Source organism: Hypanus sabinus, chromosome 7, assembly GCF_030144855.1.
Source record: "Hypanus sabinus isolate sHypSab1 chromosome 7, sHypSab1.hap1, whole genome shotgun sequence".
In the NCBI taxonomy this organism is placed as follows: domain Eukaryota; kingdom Metazoa; phylum Chordata; class Chondrichthyes; order Myliobatiformes; family Dasyatidae; genus Hypanus; species Hypanus sabinus.
Genome location: NC_082712.1, coordinates 14,544,686 through 14,559,078, shown reverse-complemented (window position 1 = coordinate 14,559,078; position 14,393 = coordinate 14,544,686). Strand labels below are relative to the sequence as shown.

At 41.3% G+C, this 14,393-nt stretch overlaps 1 protein-coding gene across 2 annotated transcripts in view; it reads right to left on the bottom strand.

The window, feature by feature from the left end:
• lifra (LIF receptor subunit alpha a) overlaps positions 1–14,393 on the bottom strand; it is a 176,285-nt gene that overhangs the window by 122,305 nt on the left and 39,587 nt on the right. Inside the window, exon 1 of one of the 2 annotated variants that reach the window (XM_059974239.1) lies at positions 7,951–7,973. The exons of the other annotated variant lie outside the window; for it this stretch is intronic. The gene's annotated coding sequence lies outside the window, so the exon portion shown is untranslated. Of the gene's footprint in view, positions 1–7,950; positions 7,974–14,393 lie in introns of those variants that run through there. 2 annotated transcript variants of the gene reach the window in all.

Sequence of the window (14,393 nt, the reverse complement as noted above, 5' to 3'; positions counted from 1 at the left end):
AACTTCTTGCACAATGGAACAAAATTAATTATTTGCCAGTCCTCTGGGACCTTGCCTGTGGCTTGAGAAGACATAAAGATTTTGGTCAAGGCTCCAACAATTTTGTCTCTTGCCTCTCTCAATAACCTGGGGTATACCCCATCAAGAGGACCACCACCACCACCATCTTTATCTGAAAAGCCACAGCATATTTGCATGTTCCAGACTGAACTCAATATCCTCCATGCCCTATTCCTTGATGAATACTGACAAAGTATTCATTTAGAATCTCACCCTCATCCTGTGCTCTAAACATGTTCCCTCTTTTAATCTTGAGTGGAGCGTTCCTACCCTCTGCCAAATTATCCTCTTGCTCCTTGCCTGCTCCTCAAAACTCTCAATTAGGTTTGTAACTAGCTACATATAATCCTTCATGAGCCAATCCTTTTTTCCTGCAAATGTGAGTAAATTACATGCCTAAGAGTTGTCACCAACAGCTTCCCTCCACTGGTGTGTGCCTTGATTATTCCCATTTCTCTCCAACAAAAAACCAACAATGTCTACTCTCCAGTCCTCCTGCATCTCACTGGGGTGAAAGAAGATAAGAAGATCTTTATCAGGGTCCCAGCAATCTCTTGCCTCTCTCAATAATATCTGATAGATCCCATCAGGCCCCGGGAATTGATCTACCTTAATGATCTTTAACAGGCCCATTGCCACTTCTTTCTTGATCTCATCATGCCCTAGAATGTTAGGATACACAACACTGATCTCATTCTCTTCTTATGCCCTCCTTGGTGAATATCAATGCAAAGCACTCATTTGGGATCTCACCCACATCCTCTGGTTCCAGATAGAAATTTCTTTTGTGACACGTGTGGTTCTACATCCAAAAACAACACACTGCAGCTTCTAATCCAAAAGTTATTAAAGAGGAATTATTTTTAAAGTGAAGACAAAACTCACAAATGACAATATCCTGTCACTGGCAATTACTCACGTCATTATTCATGGAAGAACATCATATCTTGCACCACACTTGACATGGATACCAAAACAGACTCAATCTCTTTCCTGCATACCAAATATTATCTGTACATCAGATATAATATATTTGACAGTAATTATACATTCATTGCTTTGTAAACATTTTCAAAAGTTATTACTATTGAAAGATTAAGATCAGAATGTCATTCTGATCCTCCCCTCTTCCTTCACTACTCAGTATACTTTCCTAAAAAAAAAACCTGGAATATGGACCAAAAAGAAAACTATTCAAACAATAACCACCCATATGATGTTTTTGTAATGTAATAAAACATGGCATCTATTTAAAAATCATAAAGACTCTATCTAAATGTTATTTATCGGGTTATATCTCATTGCAGAACTGAACATATGAAACCATCCATGATCCAACTTTGCAGTTTAACAAATACTTATAAGCTTGCATTTTATGCAAGTTTAATATACCTCTGGTATAATTCTGTAAATCTCTGGAAGCTTCTTTGTTCTGAATTAAATGAAGAAGTGCTTTCTCGTTGGTTAACTTGTTACTGCAGTATTTGGAATGAGTATTTTCTAATTGGCTGGCTTCATTCCTTGGCTCATTCTGCTTGCTGTTGCTTCATAACTCCATTTGTATTTAATCATACAGATAAACTGTACCTGTAAATGCAGGAGAGTCTATAGGACTGGTGAAGCAGGTCCACTTAAGCTTTTGGTCAATCGTGACCACAAATGATAGTACTATCTTGGTGATGACAGAAGCATTAAACCTCATTGTTGAAATGTTACAAATTTATTAGTTTAAGAGCAAGTTCTCCTTGATAGTAGCGCTTCCTCAAAAACTCAACAAAATTATTCATCCATTTCATTGCTGGTTGTACAATTACTTATGTTTATTTACGTAACAAAACTGCTGCTTTTATGATCATGAAGTAAGTACTGTAAAACTATATGTAAATCATGTTCAAGATTGCTTAATATCATTTCCAGTTCACAAGTGTAAAGAACAAAATTACAGGCCCTTCAGCCCACAATAAATTGCCTAGAGCTTCCCTAGTGCATAGACGATTTTTCTAAGCTCCATGTACCTATCCAAGAGGCTCTTAAAATACCCTATTGTAGCTGCTTCCACCACTACCACCAGCAGTGCATTCCACACACCCACTACTCTGTGTGAAAAACTTAACCCTGACATCCCCTCAGTACCCATTTCCAAGCACCTTAAAACTACACCCCCTCGTGTTAGCCATTTCAGCCCTGGGAAAAAGCCTCTGGCTATCACACAATCAATGCCCCTCATCATCTTATACACCTCTATCAGGTCACTCCCCTCCTCTGTTGCTCCAAGGAGAAAAGGCCAAGTTCACTCAACCTATTCTCATAAGTTACACCCTCCAATTCAGGCAACATCCTTGTAAATGCTCATAAATCCTGCCTTCTCAGAATCTTCTCCAAAAATTTGCCCACCACTGAAGTCAGACACACTGGTCTATAACTTCCTGGGTTATCTCATCTCCCTTTCTAGAACAAGAGAACATTTGCAACCCTGCAATCCTCAGGTACTTCTCCTGTCCCTATTGATGACACAAAGATCCAAAGATCATTGCCAGAGGCTCAGCAATTTCCTCCCTCACTTCCCAGTAGACTGGAGTACATCTCATCCAATCCCTATAACTTATCTAACCTAATGCTTTTCAAAAGCTCCAGCACATCCTCTTTCTTAATGTCTATATGCTGAAGCTTTTCAGTCCACTCTAAGCTATCCCCACAATTGCCAAGGTGTTTTTCCCTGATGAATATTGAACCAAAGTATTAAATATCTCCGCTACCTCCTCCGACTCCATGCACACATTTCCACTATCGCACCTGATTAGTCCTATTTTCACATGACCCATCCACTTGCTGTTCACATACTTGTAGAATGCCTTGGAGTTTTCCTTAAACCTGCATGCCAAGGTCTTCTCATGTCCCGTTCTGGCTCCCTTAATTCCATTTTTAAGCTTCTTCCTAGTAACCTTATCATTTTCTCGAGCTCTAACAGTACCTAGTTTCTTGAACCTTTTGCAAGCTTTTCTTAACTAGATTTTCTACATCCTATTGTTCACCATAGTTCTTTAACCCTACCAACCTTTCCCTGCCTCAATGGAACATACCCATACAGAACTCCATGCAAATGTTCCCTGAACATCACATTTCCCTCTACACCAATTAAAAGTTTTCCCAAATTGTCTGCTCCTATCCCTCTCCAGTGCTATGATGAAAGAGATAGTTGTGGTTACCACCTCCAAAATGCTCTCCCACAGAGAGATCTGACACCTGACCAGGTTCATTTCCCACTACCAGATCAGGTACAGCCTCTCCTCTAGTTGGCTTATCTACCTTCCTGAACACACTTAAACTCCATTCCATCTAAACCCCCTATGCTAAGGAGATGCCAATCAATATTAGGAAAGTTAAAATCTCCCATCACAACCACTTTATTATTACTATTGCACCATTTGAGAACCTGCCTCCCTATCTGCTCCTCAATATAGAAGTCTATAAGAACACCCAGTAGAGTTATTGCCGCTTTCTGATTCTGACCTCCACCCACACTAACTCCATAGACCATCCCTCCATGACTTCCTCCTTTTCTGCAGCCATGACACTATCCCTAATTAGCAATGTCATGCCCCCACCTCTTTTGCCTCCCTCTCTGTTCTTTTGGAAACATCTGAAGCCTGGCATACTCAGCAGCCATTCCTATTCCTGAGGCATCCAAGTCTCTGTAATGGCCACAATGTCAAGAGTATTGATCCATGCTCTAAGTTCATCCGCATTGTTTATGATACTTGCATTAAAATAGACATATCTCAAACCATCAGGATGAGTGCATCTTTGCTCTAACATCTGCCCATCCTTCCTCACAAACTCCCTATAAGCTGCCTCTACTTGTGCTCCAATCTCCCCATTCTCTGCTTCTTTCCTTCGGTTCCCACCCCCCTGCAAATCTAATTTAAACCCTCCCCAATAGCATTAGCAAACCTCCGACAGGATATTGGTCCCTCTCGGATTCAAGTGCAACCCATCCTTTTTGTACAGGTCACATCTGCCCCAGAAGTGGTCTCAATGATCCAAAGTTCTGAATCCTTCCCCCCTGCTCCAATCCTTCAGCCACACATTTATCCTCCACCTCATTCTATTCCTATACTCACCTTTGAGATCCTGCTTCTCAGCTTCCTTCCTAACTCCCTGTATTCTGCTTTCAGGACCTCCACCTTTTTTCTACCTATATCGTTGGTACCAATATGTACCACAACCTCTGGCTGCTCACCCTGCCAGTTCAGGATATTGTGGACTCGCTCAGAAACATCACAAACCCTGGCATCTGGGAGGCAAATTACCATCCGTGTTTCTTTTTCGCACCTACAGAATCGCCTATCTGTCCCCCTAACTCAGGGGTCAGCAACCTTTACCACTGAAAGAGCCACTTGGACCCGTTTCCCACAGAAAAGAAAACACTGGGAGCCGCAAAACCCGTTTGACATTTAAAATGAAATAACACTGCATACAACGTTTTTTTTGCCTTTATGCTATGTATAAACAAACTATAATGTGTTGCATTTATGAAATTGATGAACTCCTGCAGAGAAAACGAAATTACATTTCTGCATGCAACAAAAACATTTTGAACTCCGAAAAAAAGACGTTGGGTTGAAAGTTACTTTTAAGTAAAATATTCAATGTCTATTTGAGTCCTTCTTGTATTTATGAAAAACGCCGAACTTAAATTTTCCGCCAGCAGCAAACCAAAAATAACGTCAGCCAGCTGTCATCCTGAAAAATGAAAGGACTATTTCACTGAACAATGAAAAAATATGAATATAAGTAAAATAATAGGCAATTAAAATATTTATCATACTTGGTTAATGGGATTTCTGCTCCTGGACCTCAGCGCACAGCGTCTGCACATCAGGGCTGTATGATGTCACCTTCATCTTTACACAGGATCGCAAGCTGTCATCTGTGAGGTTTTCAATATCACTCCATTTGTGTTTCTGAGCAAGAACGGCCTTCTGACGGGCAACATCTTCAAGGTCTGCTGTCAAGCGTCTAAACTTGGACACCCATATGTCTTTGTCGGCTATGTCGGCCAGTTCCATCTCAAGATCAGGTTGACTCACACCAGCCAATGCAGTCGTATTCAGTAGGGAAGGATCGATGCTTAGGGGAGTGACCGGGAAGGATAATGTGTTTTTTTCCTCTCTGAACTCACAGAAGCGTTTCCCAAACGATGTTTGCATTGCGATGATTGCAGAATGTAAATACTCCGAAATTATCATGTCGTGACCTTGTTTGAACTCTCTCAAATTGGGGAAGTGAGACAAAGTGCCTTTCTGTAAATCTCTGGCAAGCACTGTCAACTTGCGCTCGAATGCCAAAACATCCTCCAACATGTGCAGGGCTGTACGTCCTTTCCCCTGAAGAGCTGTGTTCAGCGTGTTCAGGTGTGCTGTCATGTCTACCATGAAGTGTAGCTTTTCCAGCCACTCTGGCTGTTCCAGCTCAGGAAAGGTGAGCCCTTTGCTGCCCAGGAAAGTTTTCACTTCTTCCAGACACGCGACAAAGCGTTTCAGCACCTTCCGTCTGGACAGCCAGCGATAAAAACACGTTGTAGCGGTGTCAGTAAACTGCAGTCAAAGATAGCTTTATTCGAACTAAACAGCCTTGCTTTAAAGCCTCCCTCAACCCACCCCCCGTGGACGCAGATGCTGCAAAAGACGCGTACTCACAAACCCCCGTAGGCTATCTCCCTTAGCCGGAATGCTGGCTAATTGTGAGCCGTTTCGGATGTGGCAGGAAATGTGTCGCTACACTTAGGTTGTACAAGATCACCATAATTACATTTCAAAAGCTAACAAACTAACATAAAATACATTTTAATTAAATACTGACCAATTATTTCCCAAAGCCACAGGGAGCCGCAGCACAGAGGTGAAAGAGCCACAAATGGCTCGGGAGCCGCAGGTTGCCGACCCCCGCCCTAACTACAGAGTCCTCCATTACCACTTCTATCATCTTCCATTCCATTCCCTGCCCTTCTGAGTCACAGGGCCAGACTCAGTGCCAGAGGCATGACTACTGTTGCTTCCTCCAGGTAGGTTGTGTATGCCCCCAACAGCACTCAAAATGGAATACTTATTGTTAAGGGAGACGGCCACCATGGCACTATCCACTACCTGACGTCCTCCCCTCCCTATCCTGATGATCTCCCACTTAGCTATCCCAAATTTGGTCTCTAAAGAGCTACAAATCAAATCCTACTTTCAAATCTCTTACTATCTTTCCTTTCAGTTAGTCCTGACGAAGGGTCTCAGCCCAAAACATCGATGGTGCTTCTCCCTATAGATGCTGCCTGGCCTGCTGCATTTCACTAGCATTTTGTGTGTGTTGCTTGAATTTCCAGCATCTGCAGATTTCCTCATGTTTGCTTTTTAAATACGACTCAATGCACCTAGCTCTGATATGACCATCAGAGAGGCTGGAAGTCTCTCAGACATCCCACATCTGACACCCAGAACAGAAAAGTTGCCTTGCAGTCATACCCACTATTCTTGTTGGGGGGGGGGGGGGGGGAAAGTAACCTACCTTGCCAAAGCCCTACTACTCTGACTTACACTACTATACAACCGCTTCACAAGACAGTGTCTCTCTTTTATTTTGGAGCTTTCTCAGCGTCTTTGCACAATGACGAGCTACTGCATCTGCGCACTTCCTGTGCAAAGCTCACTCACTCTTTACTGTACATCTGTGTGAATGGTGTGAGGATAGATGCGCATATCCAGTTCTCTTCAGTCTCCTCAGAAAGTAGAGGCGTTGGTGAGCTTCCCCGATTGTGTAGAATGTGTTGTGGGGCCAGAGGTTGTTCAAGATGTGCGCTCTCAGGAGTTTGATGTCATACTACATTCAAGGTGATTTGCATTGTCATACTCTGATTTACTATCAAATGAATAGGAGGCAGCCATATAGCTCTTTAAGCCTGCTCCACCATTGAATTAAATAATAGCCCATATATAATTAACATATTGGGTATCTAACCCTTCTTGGGAAAATGTACTAATGGGAGTTCTTCGTTTACTTCAATGCACTCTTCCTCTAAAAGATCCATAATTTAATGAATTTGCATCAGTATTATGTGACCCAGAAAAGTTGAATGTCACCTGCCCTTCTTGTCCAAAAGGTGGTAAATTGGTGTAATATATGTACCAAGGTACACTGATAAGCTTTCGAAATGAAGTACACGACTTCTATCTCCAAGGGCTTAAATGGCACCTAGAATTCCAAACAAACCATTCTGTCCCCGCCTGCCTATCCATTTTGGCTACATTCTCTACTTTCATGCACTGCATTAATTCACCAGTTTATTGCAACACTATATTCAGCACAGTTTTTGTTTTACATCATTGCATTTTTGTAATGAATGATCTGTCTTGTCTGGATGGTGTGTAAATAAAGCTCTGCCCTGTATCTCGGTACACCTACAATAATAAACAAACTACTAGTTACCACCCCTAAGGGCATATGATCTTTCATCAGAATCTGGTCTAAATCCTGAAACTCGCACCCCAACCATATTAACTAACAGATCAAGGAAGTAGCTTGGGGCCCTGGAAATCTACAATTTACCTTCAATTCAGTTCAAAATGTGAACACCCAAGGACTTAGAATTTACACTGGCCTTACTGTCAAAAGCAGTACATCTTGCCAATAATGTGCACATTCTCTATAACTTCTCATTTTCAATTCAAGTTTAAATGTCAAACAACCATATACGAATACTCATGAATACAGCCAGACAGCGTTACTACAGAGCCAAGGTGCAAAACAGTTATCAACAGTCACACATAGCACAAAGCACATATAGCACATAAAATAGAATGATACAGCCATGCAATAAAAGAGTTCAAACTTGAGCCAACCTACACTGCTGAAATCTTCAGACAACAACAACGGTGCTTGTCTTCTGCCGAGCAAATGTAGGGAGGGGGCAGCACCAACTCCAGCCTGGATGCCACACCACACTGTCCCTAGTGGAGTGCACTGGCTCCAACACCTCTCTCCTGGCAGTTGTAACAGGCGATACCATAGCTTGAGGCCCTCAGCCAATTGAGGCTGCAGAAATCTGCGGTCAATAACAATGACAGAGTTTGTCTTCTGCCAAGCGAACACCAGGGGTACAGCACTGACTCCAACCTGGATGCCACCCCACACTGCCCCCAGTGGAGTGCATCGGTTCCGACGCCTCTCTCATAGCAGCTGTAAACTGGCGCCACTGTGGCTTGAGACCTAGTCCTTGCTGTGACTGAGGCCACACAACTCCCCTGCCATCTGCCCCCGCTCACCGCTGATAAATTAGTGAATCGAACTTGCAACATTCCACATTAAGAATGTTCAAAAGGGTCTTGCGATCTCAAGAAAAGCAACCAAGACAGTCACTCACTATTAGACTCCTTTACCTCAGGCAGCAGCACAATGTACAGCTACTTCATTTTCTCCAGTGAGCAACTCACTGATGGTGTAGACCTACAATACTTTAAATTCATAATACATACCAGAATCTTGGTAAAAATATATTTAAATACAACAGTAACACCTTTTGTTGATCCCATATTAGCCACTGGAACTGAATGCACCACCAACTTTATTTTTCCTCATTTCTCATACTTTTTCTGAACCAAAAGTCACTCTGCCCATCAACTCTGTGCCTACACAGCCAGCATTCACATCGCCCCAACAGTGACACAGTTGTGCAGCCAGTACAACTGCAGCCCCACAACCACAGAAATCTGACCTAATCTCAGGCACTGCCTGTGTGGAGTTTACATGCTCTTCCTCCGAATGTGCAAGTTTTCTTCGGACATGACAAAACTTTGGTGAGGCTGTACTTGGAGTACCCTGTTACAGGAAAGACAATTGTACTCTGTTACTATCAGACTAGGAAGAATGCAGAAAAGATTTACCAGGGTGCTGCCTGAACTAGGGAGCTTGTACTAGGTCTTTATTCTGGAATGTTGGAGACTGAGAGGTATATAAAATCATGAGGAGCACAGACAGTGCAAATCCCAGTCTTTCTCCAGGGAATGGGTAGAAGGGGAGTGCATGGAGGAGGATGTTAAAAATAAAGCATAGATTTAAGGTCAGAGGCAAGAGATTTAGAAGAGACATCAGAGGCAGCTTCTTTACATAAAGGGTGGTTTATATTTGGAATAAGCTGCGGTTAAAACTAGCATATTAGCACATAGAACAGTACCGCACAGTACAGGCCCTTCAGCCCACTATGTTGTGCTGATACTTCAACCTACTCCAAGATCAATCTAACCATTTCAATAGAGAAAAACCCCAAGTCACTCAACCTATCCCATAAGACATGCTCTCTAATCCAGGCAGCATTCTCTGCGCCTTTTCTAAAGCTTCCACATTCTTCCTATAATGAGCTGATCAGAAATGAACACAATACTTTATCAGTAACATTTTAAAAACGTAATTAGCAAAATTTTTAAAAGCTATTTAGGTAGATAAATAGTTAAGAAAAGCTTAGCAGACTGTGGGCCAAACTTGGGTAGATAGGACTGGCTTACTGGGCAACATAATCAGCACAAATTAACAGTGGTTGATTAATCTCCCTACTGACCACTGTAAATTGCTCGGTATATAGTTGACATGGTAGAAATTAGGGAGAGATGAGAGTTTTGGACTAATATATGATTTGTGTAAGTAAACTTTGTGCTTAAGCAGGCTCTATTCTCTCTTTTCTCACTCTTTCAACCCTCGTTAATGAGAGGAGTCAGAGGAGAATGGCCAGACTGGTTTCAAGCTGACAGGAAGGTGACAGTAACCCAAATAACCACTCGTTACAACTGTGGTGTGCAGAAGAGCATTTCTGAATGTACAATACATTGAACATTTAAGTGGATGGATGACAGCAGCAGAAGACCACACCAGGTTCCACTCTTGTGCCTAATAAAGTGGTTACTGAGTGTACTTAAGGAGGGTGATTGAACAAGACTAGAGAATTATAGAATATTCAGTTTTCCAAGGTGGCAAGAAGAAACAAACACAGTAAATAAAATATCAGAGATAAGAAATGTACTAATGAATAGTCAGGATGGATTTCAAAGCTGAAAATCGTTATTGGCTATTGTGTAGCCAGAGAGTAAAAAATCATTAGATATAATGCATCTAGGCTTCCAAAATTTCTGACAAAAAAAAATTCTCCTGATAAATGAACAATTAAGGTCAGAGAACAGGAGGAAGAGGCCAAATAGCCAGCTGGTTTCAGAGCAGAATGGTAAGAACTTTAACAATGGGGAGCACTTTAACAAATTACAGAAGATATTCTAAAATATCTGTACAATGAGCAAAAGCTGACATACTCAACACAAAATAGAACATTTGAGATGAAAGAATAGAGGGGCCATATAATTAAAACACAAGCAATATAGAATAGTTAATTTCCAAAGGAACAGAATAGATATTAGACCACAAGACACAGGAGCAAAATTAGGCCATTCAGCCCATTAAGCCTTCTCCACCTTTCCATCATGGCTGATTTATTATTCCTATCAATACAGGCAGTCCCCAGGTTACGATCAAGTTCATTCCTGAGTCCGTCTTTAAGTTGGATTTGTACTCAAGTCGGAACAAGTCATCCGGTATTATTTAGCGTCAGTCAGTCAAACGTTTGTCTTAGTATATAGTATGTATTTTACCTTTCTATGCATATAAAACACTTAAGTAATGTATGTATTCCATTAATTAAACCACTGTGTTGCTTAGTAATAATTGTAGCTTTCATCAGGACAGGGCCTTTCACATGCTCCATTATTCTCACTTTATCCTTTATCCTAGAAATTGTTCCGAACATTGACCGACTGTAGCCTAACGCTTTTCTAATGACCGATGGTGTTACACCTCTTTCCAAACGCTTTATTATTTCCACTTTATTTTCAATCACGATCACTTCCTGTCAACGGAACAGAAACACTGCAGGTGGCGCGTTCCGAGCTCCACCGGGTCCTAATTACCACCGCTCTGAATTCCCCAGGTCCTAAAGTCCACCACATTGAGGCAGGTTAAATGGGACAAATGGGGGCTGTGCTGGGTTTGGGTATTTGATCCTTCACAATATTCCGCGTGGGAATTTAAACTGGAGGTGGCAGTGTTTTTTTTTTACGAGGTCAAATTGCAAATTCAACATCAACCCAGCACAGATGGTACAGAAGTCACTGGATCAACATCAACCTGGTACGGGAGTGATCTGTCACTGGATCAAACTTGGGAACCTCTGTTCTCGAGCCTGGTCTCACTGCGCCATCAGCCGACCGGAACGGGGGACAGGGTCAGGGTGAGTCTTGCTAAGAAAAATTTAAGCCAAATACAAAGTTACACAATCAACACAGTGTCAACGGCAACGACTTAAAATGGTGGACGGTGTCACGATCCGACTTAAAATGGCAGACGGTGTTGGTGTTCTCCTTCCTCAGTTCGTAATTATGAGTTGTCCATAGGTTGGACATTTGTAACTCGGGAACTACCTGTATAATTCCCCTGCCTGTTAGGTTAAACCTGCAAAATTTGGCTAGACTACACCCAGAACACTACGTATTGTTTTGATTGTCATTTTTGTCAATGATATTCTTTACTACAGCATGACCTAAATTAATTGAAAAATAACCACTCTATCTGAAATATTCACTGTTGTTCTTAAAACCACAAAGCACAGTGCCATAAAATACCCAAGTACCAAATAGCCTGCTATAAAGTACCATTACTCATACAGATATCTTGATCTGTGCTTTCTGAAAATATGGCTTCAGCTGTTAATCACTTATTTTAGTAACAATATAACAACTACCCTAAGAAAGCCTTGACTTCTGTATGAAATCAATGGAGATCTAAGAATGGAAGTCCCAAGTAGCTTGCTACTGTCAGCCCAAATGGTGCCTGTATCTGTTTTGGTCCAAGTTGGAATCTTACGAAAATTGTTGTGAAAAACTAAACTACTCTGCTGTGAGGTTGTGACACATTTTCTCTTTGCAGACAGTAACGTCAAGCATTGTGATCGCTAGTTTGTATTGTGGCAGGATTTTGTCAAGTCTGGTCACACTGACCACCTCTGAAAGGATTCAGCCATTGCAATTAATTCTACTGTCAGAATGGCCTCCAGATCCCTGCAATTTCATTCTGCATCATGAGCTCCATATTGGAATCCCACTATTGTGGGTTCATGGTTTGCTAATAACTGCTATCTTTAAGCTGTTTCAAAATGTTCTCAATAGGCAACAGATGAGAGAGTTTAATCCTGATCCTATGCTTCCAGACTGTGTAACAGGCAGATGTTAGGTGTTTGAAATGTGGTGACTGCTTTGAGATAACGGTGAGATCCAGCCAGTTGGTCTTCATTTTTGTGGGAACTTGGTCACTATGGCTTTATAGGGCTGAAATGTTCTCTATTCAACAGGGAATTTATTCTTTATAAAACTAGCTACAGCATGAACTTGGCGGTCAGGCAGAGTAATGAGTTTGTTGGTTTATAACCTTGGCTTTGAGGTGGTAATAATCATTACCTCCATCTAAATTCACAGAACGTTAGCCCATGGCCCAATACACCACAGAAAAACTCTTGGAGCTAATTGCAGGCCAGAAGCCTTATATGATGGAGTAAATAGTGGGTGGCAGAGTAGTGTAGCAGCATGACACTATTGCAGTACCAGCAACCTCGGTTCAATTCCACCACTGTCTGTAAGGAGTTTGTACATTCTCCCCATGACCACAGGGATTTCCTCCCACATTCCAAAGACATACAAAGTTAGTAGGTTAACTCATCACATTGGTGTAATGGGGTTTGTTGGGCTGGAGGGCTGACACCGTGCTGTATCTTTAAATAAATAAAATCAAGTGGAATTCTATACAAGATGGCAGGTTTCTCACAGGGCACTTTGTAAAGAGCAATGTATATAAGCAGCATACCCGACTGACAACTAAACATCAAGGAAGCAAACTAGATGGATGTTGATGGATATGGATTCCCAGCATCTGCAGACTCTTGTAATGGATTTGTAGATAAACGTTGATTTTGATTTTGTTGTGTAACCCCATAATGATACTGCAATTCTGATACAGGACAGTGGAGTGTAGATGGGTGGAATGGCATTTAGCATGTGCTTGGGCAATGAATGAAAGAAATTTGGATAGCTTTCTGAGATAACTTTCGTTTCCATTTGATGGAAATGCAGGGATGTTGCAAGAAAGACATCTTAGAAGCAAATTATCTAGCAAATTATGAGCCTGAACTGAGATAACCAAAGGGATTAACTCACGACCAAGCTTAGTGTCATTCAACTGTATATATGTCTACTGCAAAACAAAACAATGTTCCTCTGGACCAAGGTGCACTACACAGTACACATAAATCACACACAACACAGAAATGTTACTACAAATAAATTAATAAATAATAAGGTGCATTTCTGACACAAGTTAAAAAGTGAACTGCATAAACACTACTGGTGCTTCATGCATGATGGGACCCGGATAATGGCAGGGAGTTCAGTTATCTTACAGCATGGGGAAGAAGCTGTTTCCTAACCCAACAGTTCTCATCCTAATGCTATAGTACCTCCTGCCTGATGGTAGATTTTTGGATGGATAAAGCAATTATCAAGCGCTGAACTATTGAATCACCTACATCCTATTGACACTTAGATTTGGTTAATTACAAAATCTACACTCTAGTCTTCAATCAATATGGACAAGTGTAACTGACAAAATATGTATCTATTAAATATAATAAAGGGGAAATAACTCTACAATCTGGAAATCTTTAAAAAAGAAAAAGTACAAGTCCTTCAAATTTGGAAATGAACAAATTTGACAACTTGGAATTTTGCTCAGTTTTATTGATGGTCTTGAGGTCATAACTATTTCACAATCTGAAGTTCATTAGGAATCATTGCATAACTTAGCTGAATTGTATCATCATCAACTCTATGCCGATATCATAGAAGATGCAAAAGAAACTGCCCATGAGTCACTAACCATCTACCACCACCACCATGACACAACTCCCATCCTTACCTCACCCACCCCTCCTGACAAAGCATTGGTGACTGCAAGTGTCTTAGGTGGACTTGTTTTCTCACAATACCCGCAGAAAAAGGATGCGAGTCAATATATATATATATATCAAATTATCTTTTGTCTTCTTTAAATCATGGCAATTAATGCTATTGAGATAGCATTAATATAATTAATGAACAACGTGGGGTAATGAAGTGCTCACTCATGCCTTAAATGAAAGTGAAGTCAGGAGGAAATTCACAGCTTTTTTTCAGTCCTGAAATGGTTGCTATGATTATAGCAGATAG